At 40.3% G+C, this 12,549-nt stretch overlaps 1 long non-coding RNA gene across 1 annotated transcript; it reads left to right on the forward strand.

The window, feature by feature from the left end:
- Nucleotides 1-406: 406 nt before the first annotated feature.
- On the forward strand, nt 407-5,491 carry LOC140122108 (uncharacterized). Its single transcript, XR_011854252.1, has 2 exons — nt 407-845; nt 4,725-5,491. It is a non-coding gene; the product is annotated as an uncharacterized lncRNA (long non-coding RNA).
- The last annotated feature ends 7,058 nt before the right edge of the window (nt 5,492-12,549 follow it).

The raw sequence follows: 12,549 nt of genomic DNA on the forward strand, positions 1-12,549 counted from the left end.
CTTCATTATATTTTATATTTGCTGTTTTTATAACTGTTTTAAAGGCATCACGATCGGCTGGGTAATACCAGTTATTTGTGTACCTATTGATTCCAGCTTATGATAAGAGGCTTTATTGTAGGTTTTTAAGACTTTTTGACTTAGGAGGAAAGTTTGCCTGACATGTCACTAAATCTCTCTCATCAATTGTGTAGTGTCCCATTACCTCATCCAAGCTACTGGATAATGTAGTTGTTGGGAGGTTGAGGATTTGCCAAATATATTATGTGATTCAGTTAATGTTTGCTCTTTGCTGTCGCCTACTGGCATAATTGTATAGGCATAAGAGTTGTGGTCACATGACCTTCCCTCAGACAGGCTTCCTGGGGAAGCCTCTAGAATCTTCTGAGGGAGGAGTCTCCCAAGAGATACCTGTGCACCAGAGGAAGGAGCCAGTTGGGACTAGATGCTGAGGAGATTTTCAGTCAGGATTTTTAGTATACAGCTATTTAGGCTGCATTTAACATTCAACCTAGGCCCCAGCTTCCAATTACCTGATCTAGTGAGAGATCTGTATTAAACACCAACATCCATTCCCAGCGTTGGAGTGCTGCGGTGATCATGGCACTGTGAGAGATTTACCTCAGTATGCACCGAGCTGCTTACAGTCCATGCCAGGAGGGCGTCTTTATCTATATCCTCATATACAAGAAGAGAGAGCGTCCTCATCTATAACCTCATGTACCAGAAGAGAGAGAGATGTACAAGGCTCTTCTGCTCCACACAGCGCCTGTAATGGTTCAGCCTAAGGAACATACATCTATCACTGTACGTCCCTGCAATAGGGAACCATGCCAGTAGCCTCTGTGAGTAAGAATGTCCTAAAATTATTTCCCACAAACTGTGTAGGCCCATCCATGGCAGTGTAATGTAGGATTGTACTGTACCCATTGCCAGTAGCAACCTGCTATAAAAAACCCCAACAAGTTATGTCTCCATAGCCAATACTAAAGAAGGCGAAGATTATGTGACAAAAGGGAATTGTGACCAACACTTCTCATGCAAGTCTATGCCCTGAAATATGTAATGGATTATAGTCTTTTATCTGACAGTAAACTCTTACTATAAGCTACAGCAAGCCCTTGTACCATAACAGTAAGTCCCCCCTGGGCACCACAATTGGTTCTACGATCACTGATTGATAAAGAGACATGAACCACATAGACTTCACCTAATATGTCTTGCTGACATGTCAGTGGATGTTTGAAGGTAACTTTTTAAGGTCCCTTTCAGTTACAGCCTATAGTGTATATGTATTATTGCTTGTATAGTACAGGCAGTCCCCGGGTTACATACATGATAGGGTCTGTAGGTTTGTTCTTAAGTTGAATTTGTATGTAAGTCGGTACTGTATATTTTATCCTTGTAATCCCAACCAGAACTTTTTTGGTCTCTGTGACAATTGGATTTTAAAAATGTTGGGTTGTCATAAGAATCAAGGATAACAATAAAGCTTCATTGCAGACACCTGTGATAACTGTTACAGCTGTTTATTGTAGCCTAGGACTAAAGTAAAATAAATTACCAATATCCAGTGGTCCGTTTGTAACTAGGAGTCGTATGTAAGTCGAGTGTTCTTAAGTAGGGGACCGCCTGTACTGTTGCATCTTTTGTAGGATAATGGGGCACATTTACTTACCCGGCCCATTCGTGATCCAGCGGCGCGTTCTCTGAACAGGATTCGGGTCCGGCTGGGATTTAAGATGGTAGTTCCTCCGCCGTCCACCAGGTGGCGCTGCAGCGCCAAAAATAATCTTAACGCCCCGGAATGCACCATCCCATAGAAGGTGAAGGTGAGCGCTCCCCAAGCGACACATTTTCGGTTTTTAAATGCGGCGGTTTTTCCGAATACGTCGGGTTTTCGTTCGGCCACGCCCCCCGATTTCTGTCGCGCGCATGCCGGCCCCGATGCGCCACAATCCGATCGCGTGCGCCAAAAACCCGGGGCAATTCATGTACAAGCGGCGCAAATCGGAAATATTCGGGTAACACGTCGGGAAAACGCGAATCGGGCCCTTAGTAAATGACCCCCAATGTCTCCCCCACTAGATCCCCTGCTGTTAGCCCTCATCCACAGATCAGTCAAACCAGCTGTCAGTCATCAGGCTACAATTTGATCCTTACAAGTGCCCAGGTGAGAAAAGAGCTGAAAAGACTCAAAGTGGGCAAGGCTACAGGACCAGATGGTATCAGCAAGATTAATCAAGACCTGTGGTGATCAGCTTTGTGGTATCATTGCACATATGTTCAACATGAGCCTGGAGTTGGGAAGGGTACCACAACTGTGGAAAACATCTTGTGTGGTACCAGTTCCAAAAACACTTCACCCATCGGACCTCAACAGCTACAGACTGGTGGCATTAACATCCCATTTGATGAAGGTCTTCGAGAGGTTAGTTCTCAGACATCTCCGCCCTCTAGTGAGCTCATCTATGGACGCCCTACAGTTTGCTTATCGGCCAGGCATTGGTGTAGATGATGCCATCATCCACCTTCTACACCGAACTCTTTCTCACTTGGAGAAACCTGGGAACACTGTGAGAATAATGTTCTTTGATTTCTCCAGTGCTTTCAATACCATACAGCCAGGGCTACTAAAGGACAAACTGGATCTGGCTGGAGTGGACCACCATCTCTCTAGTTGGATCCTAGATTACCTCACAAACCGACCTCAATATGTGAGAGCCCAGGACTGTGTGTCGGATACTGTGATGAGTAGTACAGGTGCACCTCAAGGTACAGTTCATGCTCCCTTCCTCTTCACATTGTACACAGCAGACTTCAGGTACAATTCATGTAGCTGCTACCTCCAGAAGTTCTCTGATGACTCTGCAATAGTCGGCCTCATTACAGGTGAGAATGACAGGGAGTACAAAGAACTGATACAGAAATTTGTGGACTGTTGCCAGCGAAACCACCTTAGGATTAATGCTGGGAAGACCAAGGAAATGGTGGTGGACTTTCGTAAGCACAGTCCTCCTTCTCAACCGGTGGTTATCAATGGGACAGACATTGAGGCAGTGAAGTCCTATAAGTACTTGGGTGTCCTCCTCAACAATAAACTGGAGTGGGTAGAGGACATAAACGCACTTCACAGGAGGGATCAGAGCCGGCTACACCTGCTGAGGAGGCTGAGGGCATTCGGAGTGCGGGGGGCTCTTCTTAAGACCTTCTTCAACTCCTTAGTGGCACCAGCCATCTTCTTTGGCATAGTCTGTTGGGGAAGCAGCATCTCAGCTAGGGAGAGGAGCAGACTGGACAAACTGATTAGGAAAGCCAGCTCTGTCCTGGGGGGTCCTCTTGACACAGTGCAGGTGGTAGCTGAGAGGAGAACACTGTAAGTTGAAGTCTATTCTGGAGAATAGCTCCCATCCCTTGCATGAGACTGTGGTGGCATTGGGGAGCACATTCAGTGACCGACTGCTTCACCCCAAGTGTGAGAGGGAGCGTTATCGTAAGTCATTCCTCCCCGCTGCCATCAGGCTGTTCAACAAACAAGGCCCAAACAGAAGTAACCTGCGCCCCCCACCTAACCAGTCCCTGCAGGTCCCATCCACAGACTAAACATCAAACTGCCGATCATTGCTTGTCTCTTTTTTGTCTTTTTATCCCCCTTTTCTTTTTGTTCATTTATCCCTAATATTATTGTTGTCATAGTTTGTACTTCACTCTCTGTACCCTCTCTGCTGCTGTAACGCTGTGAATTTCCCCACTGTGGGACTAATAAAGGATTATCTTATCTTATAATGACATGTGGTGCAAATTCTGTGTTATACAGGAGCACAGTGGAGGAAACTTTTCAAATTCGTATGGATACATATGCATATGAAAGTTTAAGTGTAAAGTGGGATATAAACACAGTGGGGCACATTTATTTACCCGTCACAGAAAGTGCCTTGTCCGACTATCATCACAGCTGCCGCGATTCACTAAAATCCTACGCCTGATACTCTGCATGTGTCGCTCCCCAGCTCATTTCTGCCGGAGTTCACCTTCTTCTTCCTGGTGCATGTAAGTGCTGATCTTGTGACACAATTTAAAAGTTATATCCCGCACTCAGTCCGAATCACTTGGAACGTCAGAAGGCCCGTCCCCCGACTTCTGTCGCAAAAATCCAAACACATGCAACATAATCCTCTGTTAAATATCGGTCACACCCAAAAACGTCGGAAAGTCCGACGAAAGTGCGTCGACAGACCGTTAGTAAATAAGCTCCAGGATGTCAAATGCATTTATTCATGAAGTTTTACCACTGCAAAAAACTACAAATTTCATGTGGTCATAAAGGTATGATAGAAACTAAACAGTGTTAAGCCGTAAATTCATTTTGTTAGGAGGTGATTCAAAATTTTCTTTATTTTATTTCTATTTATTTTTTACATTAAAACACTCTTTTTACACAGAACTCACCAGTTTTCTATTTCAGTCAATTTTATGATCTCCATAAAGAATATAAGTTTTTTGAGTAGCAAATGGATGTGGCCAGATGCGGCCAATAGAACTAAATAAGTTATTGCATTTTGTAATATTAAGTATACATAATTATCCAAAAGACAATGTTAAATTTCCTTTGTTTTTGTTGTGAGATGGACCTCAAGTGTGACACTAACCAACATTATTTTGCAACCATATTTTTGGACTCAGCAACTAAGCTATGTTGTAATTGATTAATTTTTCGATTGCAGAATAATTCTTCATATGACGGTGGAGCTCCTAACTCCAGGTCTCCAAGTGACACTGTAAAAACTGAAGAATCTGAAGTTTGATGTGAAGTCCATGGCTGGGGAGGAGGACACTGGGAAGAATCTGTTCCTGCAGGAAACAAAAAAAAAAGTGTTAGACAGAGTGCAGTGTTAAAAAAAAGGCTTTGTGCTCCACCTTCTGTCCAGTGTGAAAATAGACTTATTTTAAGCATCCAATATTAAAGCTTCCACTTCTGTCCATTACATTACTAACTGCAAACAAATCTTGGGTAGGTCATTATTGTTCCTACCAATGCTCGATATTAAGTATGGTAAAATATTTGTGAATGTACTTACCATATATAGAATCTGACCTACTCAGAGTGACAACTGTAACTGTCTTTCTAGAACAAACTTTTGCTTGTCTCTTTACACAACACTGGAGGCAGCAGGCAGTAACACAGCGCACAATCAGGATTAACAGGACAAGTAGGAAGATCCTGTAACACAAAAGACACAAAGTACAGTTGTCAAATTTGATTGATAGATGCTATAATATAAAACCATAAGTGAAAAGCTGCCATTATGCTATATAGATCTATAACCCTTTGCACATGAAGCTCCCTATGCATATTAGTTGGATTAACTGTCCTTAAAGGGGTATTTCAGGAATAAGCATAATTCATATTCAAATGAGTCGCTAATAATTAATTAGTCATTTCTTATTATTATGTAATTATGTAATAAGTTATTATTTAAAACTTTGTTCCCCTCAGAGGAAAAATGCTGTGGACATACACGGTAATGAAGAATTAAAATGCTACCGGCCCTTTAATCAGTCCATTCAATTTCTTTGTGCGGAGCAGACACAGGACAGTAGATGGCCGCTGGTCACAAGTCTACATCACATGTACTGCATCTGCCTGGGCAGGTCATGTGATCATCACTATGTATGTATGTAGTCGGTTGGTTGCAGTGCATCCAGTATGGCCAGTGTTGTGGTGAGATGTAATGTGCAGTGATGGCAGTTACATAGATCATTACTGTTAGATAATCACTGGGAATAGTGCATAAGAGAGAGGAGGAGATACTGAGAACATGAAGGATCATGGGACATGAAGTTCCTAATGGCGGCCATCTTGGCAATAACTCCGCCTACTTTGGAAATACCGCTTTAACTGAACCGAATCGTCATGTACAAGTCAGTACAATTGGTCAGTGTCCATGCAGGGTAGTACTACACATACACGCAGCATCAACATCCTCCAGTGCAGCCGCCTGATGCTCCTGTTCATGTTTTTGTCATAGTATTTACTACAGATGCTCAACATTCCCTACTAATCTATAGTGGGGTCAATCTGTGTTCTCTGAAATGATTGACATGAATAATGGAACTAGAATGCTATATTTCCCTCCAAAACAGTGACTCAAGTAATGAAAAAAGTCTGAAATAAAGAGTACTATGCAAATATTTATAGAATAAACATGTCAACATGAGCATTTGAAATGGGTTAATGGTGCCCTAAAAAATTGTCCAAACATCTTACCAAAACATAAGTCTTTACACAAATAGATTTTGCAGATAATATGTGTGCACTAAAAAATGTTTTAATAAAATGGTCCATTATGTGTGGTGCTTCATGCATTATGTTTCCAAGGAGTTGACAGGGACATTACTTTGTCCAATCAATGTGCACAGCTTTCATGTTTCAAGAGTCAAATTTGGGATGAAACGTGTACTGTGATTGGTTGCTTTGGGCAACAACAGCAGTTTGAATTTACAGTATTCATAAATCTGCCTCTTAGTGTCCCTTTTGCAGTTTAATATATTGTTTCTGCTGTGGGTTCCTGTATGGCATATCGGTAACAATAACTTTTAGGGTGCCATGTTCTCACAAAGTGTGAGATTAGCATTTACAATATATCACAAAACATCTTGTCAGGAAGACTTGAGCTGTGCTCTGTAACATAAGGACCTTGTATTACAGTTCTGGCATCCAGAGTGATTACTAAGGAGACATCAGTCATGTGAGATTGAATGTTGCCTGTAAAGCTGTCACTGTCTGGGCTGCTGGGGACACTTCATACTTACCAGTCACTGAAGCAGCACTGCAATTTCTGAATGTAGCAGTCAGACATTAGCACCAGATAAAAGTGATGAAGAAGGTCATGTCACTGCATACAGAAGAGGCCTTGACTTTACACATTGATTTGAGGAATAAGTGTGACCTCAGCTATTGTGTCTAGATACTTGCCATTTACATGCTTATACCCTACTTATATTCCCCTATGTCTCAGGTTTTATACAGTCATACAGAATATGGCATGCTATATTATTTGTCTGGTTTGCTATAATATGGAGGTGTTTCTGACAGCACGGTACAACAGTATATCATAGAACGGAGCTGCAGAGATAATCTCACTTTGTGTGAACCAGTGTAGCATCTCTCATATATGACACACCAAAGAGCCATAACTCCTTTCAACACTTACCAAACAACTATATGAGGGTTTGTACAACTCCATACTAAGGAGCCATAATCTGCAACACTTTTATAACCATTATTATGCCAAATATTGTGCCCGCAACAGTATTAGCAATGACACAGTTTACCCACCAGTGTTCCTGGTAGGCATGGTAAACCACAGCGCCCATATTTTCATAAAGAAGTTAAAGGGTTTTTTCCCATGACAGAAAATTATCAAATTTTCCTGCTGGCAGGAAGTCAGTGTATGTGTCACTGTGAGCTCCGTCCTGGACTGCAGGGGGTTGGGGCTAGAGTGCAGGGAACAGAGAGAGAGAAACTCAGCTGTATGGCCCTCAAACAGAAATCCAAGATGGCTTCCTCGACCCTAAGTCAGAAATTACAGGGTCATGTCTAGGGGCAACTGAAATTGTGTACACCAGGACTGATAGAGACAGGTTGGAATTATATTTTTAAAATGCTTTATTTTTGTTAATAACAGTGAATTGGAGAATGTGTTATTTTGTTATCCTGAGTACATTTAAGATTGTTGTCTTTGTGGGAATACCCCTTTAAATATTTATGCCAACTAACTGAGAAGGAATAAAAGCAATTCACAGATTGTGAATGGAGCGCCACAAAGATTGTACAGGACACCCATGTGAATGAATAAAGCTTTAGATCTGCATTAGTGTTTTTGGGATCTTGTAGTTCTATATGGTTGAACCCCCAGTGATCTAAAGCTACGGCACCATGCAAATTCTGGTGTACCATCTTTTCCAGTTTCACAGGGGTCACAGGGCACTGTCAATCAAGGCTGAGTTGACAGTCTCTAGGTGGTGAATCTGGGAGAGTCCTCCCGACCATACCCATGGTGCACGAAAATGTTCAATAATTACTAAAATAAAAAAAGGTTACCAAATTTCTTTTTTGCTAATTGACATTTCACCTACAAAGCCATACGTTTACATGTGACCTTGCAGCTAAACAAAAATAAGTTGATCAAAGAAGCTAGGTAGAAGAAAAATGGAGTATCTTTACGGCACTATTGCATCAAAATGAATCCTGTGATTAATTTATCACTCAAAGGTTTATTTTATTTGGTCAAGCGAACTACGCGTTTCAGGAGCGAACCGCTCTCTTCATCAGGTACTTATAAACTTGACAGTACTAGTAATTTGTGAGAGTTTTGAAACAGTTGTGTGGTAACTTTCCACAGATTTTGCTACTCTACTGGGGAAAACCCAAATCTGTGAAAAGTTACCACAGAATTGTTCCAAAACTCTCATAAATTACTACCAATGGTCAGGTTTTTAATTATTTGATGAAGGAAGCTGTTCGCTCCTGAAACGCGTAGTTCACTTGACTAAATACAATAAACCTTCTGTGATCAATTAATGCACTAGGTCCTTCTCGATGCAACAGTGCAGTGAAGATACTTCATTTTTCTTCTACCTAGATTCATATTACAACACAGCCTTTGGAGTGCCAGAAGGAGAACTGTAGCAGTGAACGGTATATCTTTTTTAGAGTCTCTACAGTGGTTATGCACTTGGCCTAACCCATCCAGGTGAGAGTACATGCAGACCACCTTTCCCCACTATGACCTGACCACTTTGAACCTACAAGTATTTGCCCTTTGAACGCCTTTTCTCTCTTTTTATATTTTTTCTCTTAGTAAGTTGATCAAAGAAGTATAGATACTGGGGCACATTTATAAAACTGGCTGTGCCAGTTGTTATGTGCAGTTTACACATACATACATATGCACGCTGCTTGCACATGTATTTATGATGTGTCTGTGCCAGGTTTGTGTCACAGCTGCACTGTGTCCAACACAACACAAAACTCTGCACCCAGAGGTGCGTTCCGATTCCTAATCGCACCTATTTGCGAATTCCTATTCTCACCTATTCGCACAATTTAATTGTGCGCCGGAATTCAATAATCTTGTGCGCTCTGCACTACATGCAGTTCGCCTCACTATTAATAAATGTGCACCACTATGCTCTAAAATTACACTAGTGAGAAATGTAATCACTAGTAAAAACAAGCAGTCATATGGCTAAAAGGGAAAGTATAAAGTATTGGCTCTTGGAATATTGAGAGAAAAAAAATGAAATTAACTGCTTCATCCTGAAGGCCAAAAGGACAATGAAAACATTTTGAAAAAAACTTTTTACTCCATGGACTGTGCTGATGACAAGGTGACATGTACTGTGACTGAATGAATGATATTTTCTCTACCAATAAAAAAAAGTATTTATCACTGACAAAAGTTAGAATTTAGAACTCAATATTGACATTGGAGACATATAAAAGAGAATTGACTGTCTCCCTTAAAGAAAAGAAAAATTACAGTTTCAATCTTGTTGCAATGTGCATGAGGTTTTATTAGAATTGATTTAGGCTTTGTAAAGATACTGCCATAAACAGGAAATTAACTTGAAAAATGTTTGATATGTAGCATTAAGTAACTATTAACCCCAAGGATTGCCATTCATAGCATCCCTATACGGTTCTACAAAATACATCTTAGTTTACTATCACTATCTCAAAGACATGAGAGGAAATACACATTAGGTAAGACATTACTTCTGCTTCACATAAGAGGATTCCAAGGACACTTACCATATATACCATACACTCAAGGGCTGTTCTATATAACTGACACATCTAGAAGGTACAAAACAGAGCATAACATTGATATCTTAAACACTTGGGAAATTTAAATAGCAATGAAATTGTACTTACATCTCAGACAGGTCGCACAAACCGGAGCAGGAAGGCTGCAGATACAGAAAACATTTAAATATAGTACCTAGAAATATGAAGGCAGGTTGTACTTCAAATGAAATGAACTACTGTCTTAAATTTACTAAATCATTTAGGATTCATGTATGTGAGTATATTCAACATGTGCAAAAAAAACCTGTCTCTAATGAGAAGGCAATGTTAATCTTTGGGGGCATAACTCTATCAGCCTTAACATTAAATTGCTTTTTTTCTGGGCTAAAAATATCCCTGTTCTCAGTGGCGTAACTAGGAGAAGCAGGGCCCCATAGCAGGCTTCTGCATGGGGCCCCCTTCTCACTAAAGAAATATACATATTTGTATACTCACACATGCAAGTTACAATCACACATTTATACACACATATAGAGCATATATACATCACATATATGCTATACACATGTTATGCTTTACAATGTGCAGCATAATATGTATATAATGGTGCACATTCTCCACTCTTTAGTATGTCAGGTAGGATGATGGGGCCCCCTGACACTGTGGGTCCCATAGCGGCTGCTAAGGCTGCTACCACTGTAGTTACGCCCCTGCCTGTTCTATTCCCTCTGTAGGAGTTGTTGAAAGCAGCTGGTCTAAGTTCCTTATGGGTTTTGTACCTTCAGCAATCTGATTTTGAAAGGTAGGGGCAGATTATGACTGCCATCGGCCTTGGGCTTTATAAATATTATAGCACCCTACAAGTCTGGCATTTACATCCTACATATGGTACTAGAATCAAGCTTCTTGGAAAATGGAGGAATAGATCTATGAGGGCTTCAGTGGTGAAGGTCCTTCACCCGTGTGTCATCTATATCCCACCCTTGCTCATACAAAGGAAACATAATTATTAGGACCGGTCACATCCTTCCTTTTGTCATTGTCCAAGTCTCGTGCACAATTAGGTGATTTTAATGAGAGGTCAGTGTTGGCATTTTACATGTTCTGCATCTATGCAGGTCCATACTCAGCTAGTTCAGCATGAAGCTTTTCATCAATAAGTACCGGTATCTCAATAGTTGATCTGTGTGATAGGACCGGACAGGATAGCCATTTGCTCCCAACACACAATGTTGTGTATGGTTTCTAGTGTGTAAGGTTATTAGTTCAATTACTAGAACATTTTGTTGTGAGAAAATTGCCCACATAACTGGCAATCATTGGAATTAAAAAAGAAAACAGTATGTGGTATATTTAATTATTGGTATATATAATTACCATAATATACCTTGCTCAAGAAATTCAAGGCTGCATTTATACACACTGTATATTCTTCTCTTTTTACTTGCCACAATTTAATGGCCATACTGGGAGAAATCAATGGACCACTCCGATCTCTACCACCAGAAGAGCAGACAAAAGGTCATTATCCATTTTAAAGTAAATCAGTTTAAACAACATATGAAGCGAATAATTAGTTTAATCAAGTAAGCGAGATGTAATTTCAGACATCTGGTTCAGTCAAACAATACACATGCTGTTACTAATGTAAAACGTATGTTGTACAAGTAGCTGATCAGCAAAACAATCAATTGTACCATTAGCAATGGGGAAAATAATGAGAATTGATTCAGACACTTCCAGTTTGTTCCTATTAACAGCAATCGGAAATTTGATTGCAGACGTAGTACAAACATATTTTAACTTTTCCTTTTCTAGGCTCAACTAAAAGAAAATATAGAAACTCTAAGCTGCTTAAGATTACCTATTAACTTATATTGAATGGTTGAATAAACAAACAAATATTTTTTTCTTTAGAAGTCTTTAGAAGTCTGAATTTCTAATAGCGCAAGAGTTGCAAATTACAATCTAAGGCTAATTTTACATGGCAGTATTTTGATCAGTATTTTGGATCATATCTTCTTAGACAAAACCTGTATGGGATTAAAAATATGGTCCTTTAATGTTGTGGGATGTAATGCAGCATGTGAATGGGATTTATAAAGATCCCATTCACTATGCTGAGACTGTAAATCACTGCTTATTTAATGCTCTTTATTCTACAGCGTGACAATTTTGCTCAAGTTGGATTAGCCTCTATGACATACCAGACATAATAGTGCCATTAAGGATGTATGGAAAGCGCTCATGGGCTGGGCCCTGCAGGTGTCTCCTATGTTATACAGTAGAGACCTCCCACAATAAGTGATGGAATTTAACCTGTTAGATTCCACAATCCACGGACAGGCTTTAACAGAAAACGGAACATTATATAGTAAACATGTTAGTTATCTCCACTCCCCATAATATCAATTTGATCTACATAAAAAATGCTGTAACAGAAACAAAATGTCTATGTAGTCAGGTTTGAAGTTGCTGTTACATGGGGAGGAAGGGACTCCTTGTATCATACATCCCTATGATGCTTGGCGTCTCATCCTTGGCACCGCGTTTGCTTCATGGAAACCGGCCACAACATGATCTCTCGGTTAAGGCAGGTTGTGGAATAGTGGGACAGCTTCAATACAATGACTACTTCATGTATAGTACATACTATGCCAATTACTATTCCAGGAGTAAATCAGAAATACAATTCTGCAATTTTACTAGCTTTAATAACAAAAAAGCTTTATTAA

Source organism: Engystomops pustulosus, chromosome 3, assembly GCF_040894005.1.
Source record: "Engystomops pustulosus chromosome 3, aEngPut4.maternal, whole genome shotgun sequence".
In the NCBI taxonomy this organism is placed as follows: domain Eukaryota; kingdom Metazoa; phylum Chordata; class Amphibia; order Anura; family Leptodactylidae; genus Engystomops; species Engystomops pustulosus.